We start from the raw sequence: 8,296 nt of genomic DNA on the forward strand, positions 1-8,296 counted from the left end.
AGAAGACTGACAGGTACATGTAAAAGTCATATTTGGCTTCTGGTTGGCCAAAGGTTTCCTTAAAGGCCCTAAGGTTTTCCTTTTTTGTAATTCTGCATGCCATAACATGGGATGTGGAACACCGGCTCACAATCAAAATTTTTAATCTTCATTTAGAAATTAGTTCTAATTAGAACTAATTTCTAAATGCAGACACAAAAACAAATACCTTTTATCGAACTTAAAATAGCACCCTCCCTAGAGTATTAGAATGGCTTTTAAATAAGTGGAAATGCAAATGTAAGAACTATAGCCTGATGATTGTTCAAACATGAAACTTGATGTCGCTACGCTGTGAAGTTGTCTTTCTTTAATCGTATATATAAGGAAATGAAACTGGAAACAAAACTGGGGACAAAATAAAGCTGTTTATACTCTAGAAATTAAAATGTGAATTTCGCTATTTTATGAAGCAGAATGGGCGCTTCATCAAAGTAATCGTCCGCAACCTCCGATAAAGGAAGCAACATATCATTGATATGCTTTTTAAAAGCTCTTATTGGCAGTAGACGGAGTTCATCACAAATGGAATTCCAAGGCTTAGCTCCGAAGCCAGCAAAAGAACCTTGGTTTTAATTCAGTCTCGATGGGTTAATATATAAATTGCCAGAGGAAGAGAACGTCGTCTCGTGTTCATGCTTTTCTTTTGCTTTAGTGAAAAGATTACAATGTTAGTTGGGACAGTTAAGCATGAAACGTCGAACATTATGTAAGAAATTGTTTGAACGTACAACATATTTAAAGGAGAATGGAAAATAAAAATGAAAGATTTTTTCCTTCGCCAAATTTGTAGTACCTGACTTAGTTAAAGGAAATAATCGAGTATTTGAGGGATTCTTTATATTTTACGTTTTTATGAGGCCAGAACAATCCGTATTGATCACTCGATGGAAGTCCGCCATTGTGGCTGTACTATAGCAGGCTTGGGCGCTAAGCGTCACGTCAATGCGCACACTTGCTTGAACGCGGGCAACTAATTACTCAAAAAAAAAAGAAAGAAAAACAACTCTGTTTGTCACCGGTGTTTGTGTACTATTCCTGATAAAAGTGAGAGTATTTACCACATTTTTTACGTGACTGTTTTATATTGGGTATCCAAACAACTTGTCCCCGATTTAAAAAAAAAAAAAAAAGTTGACCTAAACTCCTGAAACAATCACAGTTTCAATAATTACTATGCAACTCAAATATATGTTCACTGGATCAGTGCAATAATAATAATAATAATAATAATAATAATAACTTAAAAACTTATATAGCGCTTGCTTCATGACAGAATGATCGCATGCGCTTTACATTAATTAAAATACCAATACATAGACTAGATCGACAGAAGTAATGAACAATAAACAAGAGTTCCAGCAGGAGATTTATTAGTCTTCGTTGAGCGGTTCACATCCACGAACTACAGTATATTTGTAAGTTTCAAGGAGTTTCGGGAGAGCAATTAAATGGGTTTCAGGAACGAAATTTCATACTTATCGTATGTCATCCATCTGATCTTCCACGATTGGGACACACGATAAGAAGGACTGATTTACAATTAAGATCGGACTCGGATCGAAGAAAATCGCAAACATATTAAAGGAACAACCATGTAGCAAACAGACTTGCCAAATCCTGTTGCAGGTTTGACAAAGCCATCATTACCAGTAACGACTGCATGAATAGCTTGGTAAAGTGGTAAAGGTAAAGGTAAAGTAGCATTTCTTAAACGCGAAATCAATTGCCTCCAGAAACTTGGCGTTATAATTTCCTTTCACATTATCCCCATGTATCCAGTGTAAACGCACTCGGAATAAACTATGCCCAAATAAGGAATCTTTTTCCAAATATGGTTTTTTGCCCCCAGTTTTGGAAGAAAAATGGCTTCATTCCAAGCATGCGCCTGCAAGTAATTCAGGACTCTCTTGTTTCCCGCCTGGGTTCCAGGCCCATTTTCGGGGCGGGGTAAGAGGGGGTTCCGGAACAGGACTAAGGGTGCCTGTGGATAGGTCAGATGGTAGAGAAACCTCATGGTCATGGATTCAAGTCCTGTTGAAGCGGTGTTTTTTCAGGCTAGCTTCTTTTGCAACTGATAGGTATTGATCTAGTTGCTCCATGACTGCAATGGTTACTTTGAATTCATTGAGAGACTGATGATGTTCTAATGAAGATAAGTTATTGATAGAATTCTTATGAAGAATATAAGTAAATGCTGGTAATGTGCAATGGAATGAACGTTCAAACAAGAAAAGAGCAACGCAATGATTAAGTTGCAAAACAATTTCTCAGTAGACCACATAAACAAACACTGAGGTTAGTAGTGATTAAAGAGCTAATGTTAAAGAGAGTGACACTATTGGAAGTCGACGAGAAATTAAATATACTTGGTACAAAGGAATTTTAAGATTGATGAGGACAATGAAGATCTTGGAGGTAATGATCTTGATGATTAGGTTAATGTTGATGAAGTTCAAAATTTAAGCTGATATTTATGATGATGAGGAGGATAAACTTGATTCATTGCGGTAGTCAGAAAAAAATATATGACTAAGGCAAATTCTATTCTTAGATATATAGGGTGTTCTTGACGCTTACAGTACTGATATCCTGTATTATTTAAAAAATAATAATAAAGAAAGAAATAACGAAAGAAATGACTAAGGTAGGTGCCTGAGATTGCCTCATACTGGCTACGGCCCGGTGATTATGTTGTTTTTCTTGTTGATAATAATGATTTGTAGCATTTTGATGGCTTTCTAAGCATTTAAAAACTCACCATTGACGTAAACTGTGTAGAATCGAGTGTAACGTTCTCCTCGACACTCATATGTTCCCGCATCATCCAGTTGAACATTTTTTATTGTCAAAGTGACACCTTTACCTCAATTCTCCCGTCTGGATTGAGTTCACTAGCAGTGGTGCCAATTTCACGCCATTTAACCTTCCCATTCTGGTTTTCCTTTTCTAAGGAACATTGCACGGTTTCAGTGCCACCAAGATTAGAACTAAGGCTTTTCTTTTCCAGAACTTCCACGCTGTCTAGAACAAAATTATTGTATTGAAGAAATTACTTTGCAAAATTTTTCATCGGTGTTTGCAAGTCTTTCGTAGTAAATATATTTTTTCAATTTAAAGATTCTTGTAATTTCAAACACATTTCATTCTTCTATAACTGTTACCTGTAAAATTCCTCTATTTCAACCATAATCATTTTCTGCTAGTTTTTATTTACTTCATCATTTTTTTTTTTTTCATTATCCAGAGTTCAATTTTGGGTATTAATGGTGAACTCGAAAGCTGCTTTGCTACTACGACCAGTACACACATAGCTAGATCCTTGCGTTTTCTCCTGATTTCCATCGTTTAGTTAGATAAAAATTTGCAACTAGAAATGTTATTGTTGTTCCAACTACAGTTAAAAGAGTGAAATTGAAGATTGTTTGGAATTGACAGTACAGAATATTTAGCTTTCCCCACAAATGTTCAACAATACACTGATGAGGATGTTCAAGTTAAAAAACTGTCTCTAGTCACAACCTTCTCTTTGTCAGGAATAGATTAAATACACAGTCTTACTGAAAAGTGACTACTTACTTGGTACACACAGAGCATGAGCCCCGATGTCTTCCGGACACTTGTGCTCTCCATCTAAACGATAACATTGGGCTAAAACGGATTCCTGTCCAGCACAAACTATATCTGACATTACAACGGGTATGTTTTCATCAGTGGTATTGATTCCCGTCATGAATTCGGCAAGGTCACCTCTAAAGCCAAGTTGTTTACAAACAACTTTGACATCATTGATATCCCATTTAGTGCGACAGATCTTGCACCACCTTCTGCGGTAAAAAACTTCTACTCTTCCACCATACTTAGCTTTCGCCCCACTTAGGTGCACAGAAAATGAAAGAATGATACATCAGTGAAAGCAATGCTTGGTTCTAATTGTCCTCTACGTTTCTTTTTTGCAACAGACCGTTGTTTTCTGTTCATTGTCCATTCCTCAATGTCTCCAGTTTATCTCAGTTTGACTAAAACTTTGAACAGGATAGGCGATGCTAAAATCCTTAATTTAATAATGTAACAAGGATAACGGATTAAGAGGATGCCCACTCATTGAGACTGTTCCAGTTGGGCCTTCATTTCTTAAAAAAACAGGGTACAATATAATAAGTTAGCGGTTTCAGAATCATCAGTCCCAAAGACGGTGACGTGTGGTCTAGAGATTTGGGCGCTGGACTTAAGTAAGTCCTGCTCTGCAGCAGAGCTAAGTGTGACATTTTTCTCGTTCAGCCCAACTGCACCTTAATGGCCATGCTTCCAATAATTAGTGCCTTACCTTTCTTTACCAGTAGTGAGTTATTTCTTATACAGTGAGCCACAGGTTATTATAAACTAAGAAATAGGGTTTTTAGTTGAATTGCTGTGGTAAAACTATGCGATGATATAGGGATAAGACTGATATTTTCTTTGTTCGTACTATTGTACCTGAACACTGGATTTGGGTGTTAATGAACCCACAACTTTGAATGATTGATGAACAGGAATGAGAAGTGATGTTCACCAAGCTTGTATTTCCTCTTTTCCAATTACCTGTAAAATTGTCGTTACTGTAGTTATAGCCATTTACTTGGCAGGCAAGAATTCACTGTATTCTGTATGCTGCCAAGTGATGTTTCTACGAATTTCCGAGAAAGTGCAGTCCGCAATCTCTTTGCGAATGTCAACATGAGTACTGTGGATCTGATAGTTCTACCCATGCATCTACATGGTAATCACTGGGGACGTCTTGTATTTGATGTCCGTGATTGCTCCATAGAGTACAATGATGGATTTGACTATCCTATCACCGCATTCATTCAGCAACTGGCTAACATCACGTTAAAAACCATCTCTGAGACAACTGGTCTTTCACGCTTCCAGCCATCAATCTGAAACAGATCTAGAGTGCAACGGTTCAGAGTACCAATGCCAGATCAACCCTGTAGCTCAGGAAGTTGTGGAGTGGGGGTGGTGTTTTGTGTAAAAGACTTCTGTAAAGGTTTCCAGACAAACTTCACATGGACATTCACAGACGCTCCAATGCTACGAGCACAGCTCATGATTGATTTACTAAATGAGTAAATCTATCAGGCGCACAATAATGCAACAATTTGCAAACGAAAGAATGGAGCTATATATAAACTCTAAATATTGCTCTGATCCCAGCATGAAAACTAGTTCAAAATGTCTGCTACATGTAGTTTTATCGACGGCGCGAGGTTTTTGCAATTAACAATTAGATTATTAGATTATTCATAGAAATCGAGAGTGAATAATCTTATTGTTTTAGTGGAATTCTTACTAAAATTTACTTCGAATAACGGTTTCCAATTATTTCTTGACGTATTATTAAACTTTGCGCCTGAAAAAGATCGCTCGGATTGAATTGCCATTTAAAATCTAAGTTGTGCGCGCGAGCGCATCAACTTTTTCAATAATTTCAACTTTTTTGAAAGTCAAGAAACCGTAAATGTCCTTCGTTTAGACTTATCAGAAATTTAATTACCCATTTCCATCCACATTTTCCTCCAAAACGTTGGGAAAACGAAAAAAAATGTCGTTATTTCCAAGACGACCTCAAGCCACTGCACACTAATGGCTGATAGTGTTCAATGGCTCAGCCAATCAGATTACAGCATTTGCATTAGTATACTAGTAGAATTCTACTAATAGTGGCTAGCAAGGGGCAATTAATACAGTCTGGATTATAAATTCTGAGGTACACGTACGATTTCTCACAAGTCCCACTAATACTTAAAGATATTTTTGGGGCTCTCATCAAGTTGTGTCGTTATGTTTGAAGGGGACATGTGCACCACTGCAGTTTAAAAAGTTGAGTGTGTGGGCTCGAGGGTCATTTTCAGCCTGTGTTATGTTATTACTCACAGCTGCAATACCACGCTGAACCCCAAACTGTTTTCTCACACCGTGGACAGACAGCAAAAAATTAAATTACGCTTTGCAAATTAGTAGAGCTAACTCTAAGTATTAAACAGATCCGAGTACAAACCCATTATAACACCTGTGGAAAATTCCACCAGTATCAAAGGGCAATTAAGACAATCTGAACCTGGCTTTGGTACAAACGCTGACAATCCTACACAATAACAGCAATAAAGTATTTAACTTTTCCCAATTGTTACTTTTCTAGGTTTTCTTCAGGCTATTTAACATACATACATATACATCCAGTGCTATTTTTTATGTATCCTTTTTCTATTGTAACCTGTATACATTTTCAAGAAAAACTGCATTCTATTTTGCATTTTTCATTGAAAGCTAAATGGAACAAGAAGTTCTTGTGGTTTATGGCCATGGAGTCTGATACATTTTGCGACAGTTGGTTTTTGGTGAACTATAAATTACTGCATGCTAGTTGAATTTTTTCTTGGATTGAGAAGTTTCATAATCCTACTGTCATTCACTGATGATTGTAGTGTTTACTTTGTGAGGTGAGGTGAGTAAAAGTTTTGTTTTCTTTCATGATTCCTTTATAAAATTAGTTATTTAATCAAAAAATTACTTGTTTAAGTAATTAATTACAACTAAGTTAAATTAATTGATTGACTCAAAAGCACTTTTAGTTTAATTAATTAATTTAATTTAATTAAAATTGATTTTTAAACAAGTTGTTTTTACTCTTCCTGGTTGGCAAAAAAGTAATGTAAAAATTGCGACTGGGAAAACCAGTTGTTCATACTTAAGCTGGCTGAGAAAAAGCTTTCCCTAAGCGGTTCCTAGCTGGCAACTTAATTTAGCTATCTACTACTAGCTGGCTGTGCGGAGAGGGTATTATTTTCCCACGGTTGTTAATTATTAACTATTTATCTCTTATTGATGTAAATCAACAGTTTCGAGGAGCAACACGTCAATTTTGAAATTTTTCCCGTTGTGCACTCCTGATGAATAGACACGGAGACAGAGGACAGCCTTGTCTCACTCCTCTTGACAAGCGAAAATAATTTGTGCAGAAACCATTGTTAAGGACTGCACTCTCTGTGTTAACATAAAATAAGGAAATCCAGCGCTGAATGCTTTCACCAAAATTAAAAAGCTCAATGGTTCTTTGTATAAATTTTCATTCAATGGTGTCGAAAGCCTTTCGAAAATCAAGCTGTAAAAGTACACCTGGAATGTGGCGAAGCTTTGTTTGTTCAAGAATGTCATTAATTAGCCTGATGTTTTGACCGATGTATATACCTTTTATGAAACCTGTTTGGTCAGGGTTAATTAGTAGGGTGAAGACTTTCTCCAGTCTCTTGGTAATAACTTTTATGCAATTTTGTAGTCGACGTTTAATAGCGTTATTGGGCGCCAATTAGCAAGTGAGGAGAGGTCGGAGTCCTCTTCGGGTATAAGTGTAATTACGCCTCTCCGTTGAGAGGGTGTCATTTCACTCACTCTGTACGAAGCGTTGAAACTGTCAACCAGATCCCTACCCAATAAATCAAAAAAGCAGTTGTAAAATTCCCAAGTAAATCCATCCTCGCCTGGTGATTTACCTCTGTTGAATGAGGATAGAATGTCTTTACACTCCTTAAGAGTGATATCTCCTTCTAACTTGCTACTCACCGAATCTTCGAGTCTAGGTAATTCTAAGTTTTCAGTAAAACTTATGAATTGCGCATTTTCAAAGCTAGTGGTAGAAGTATAGAGCTCTTTGTAAAATATCTCAATTTCCTCAAGTATTTATTTTTCTTTGGTCACTGACTTACCCTCCGGATGCTTCAATTCCTTTATTGTTTTATGATTGTAATTTCGTTTCTCTAGGTTCAAGAAATATTTAGTCGGTTTCTCACCCTGCTCAATCCATCTTGTTTTAGAGCGAACAATTGAGCCCTTTTGTACTTTTTTCATAGATGAGACAAAGTTCCTGTTTCAACTGGTTATGTTCAGCTTCTAAACGGTTTGCTTGATGGCTGTCGCACCGCTACCGCTAGAAATAAGTTGGTCTATATCGTTCAGTCTCTTTTGGAGATCTCTCTCTTTTCTACGAATATTTTTTGCTTTATTTTTTGCATAAGGGATTGTCAAACCTCTCAGCTCCATCTTGACTAATTCCCATTTAAGCCTTTTAACTTCTTGTCCAGAATATTTTTCACTAATGGAAGAATAATTTTCTCTAATTAAAGTTACACAATCTTCGTCATCCAAGAGAGAGTTGTTAAATTTCCATAATCCTGGGCCTCTTTTATTGTTGGAGCTATTCAATTTGAGTTTTACTGCC

The 8,296-nt window shown here is 36.6% G+C and overlaps 1 protein-coding gene across 1 annotated transcript in view; it reads right to left on the reverse strand.

The window, feature by feature from the left end:
• LOC138010423 (peroxidasin homolog) overlaps positions 1-2,921 on the reverse strand; it is a 55,688-nt gene extending 52,767 nt beyond the window's left edge. Inside the window, exon 1 of the mRNA XM_068857379.1 lies at positions 2,801-2,921. The gene's annotated coding sequence lies outside the window, so the exon portion shown is untranslated. The remainder of the gene's footprint in view (positions 1-2,800) is intronic.
• Positions 2,922-8,296: the final 5,375 nt, after the last annotated feature.

The sequence above is a fragment of the Montipora foliosa genome, chromosome 7 (genome assembly GCF_036669935.1).
Source record: "Montipora foliosa isolate CH-2021 chromosome 7, ASM3666993v2, whole genome shotgun sequence".
NCBI classification, from domain to species: domain Eukaryota; kingdom Metazoa; phylum Cnidaria; class Anthozoa; order Scleractinia; family Acroporidae; genus Montipora; species Montipora foliosa.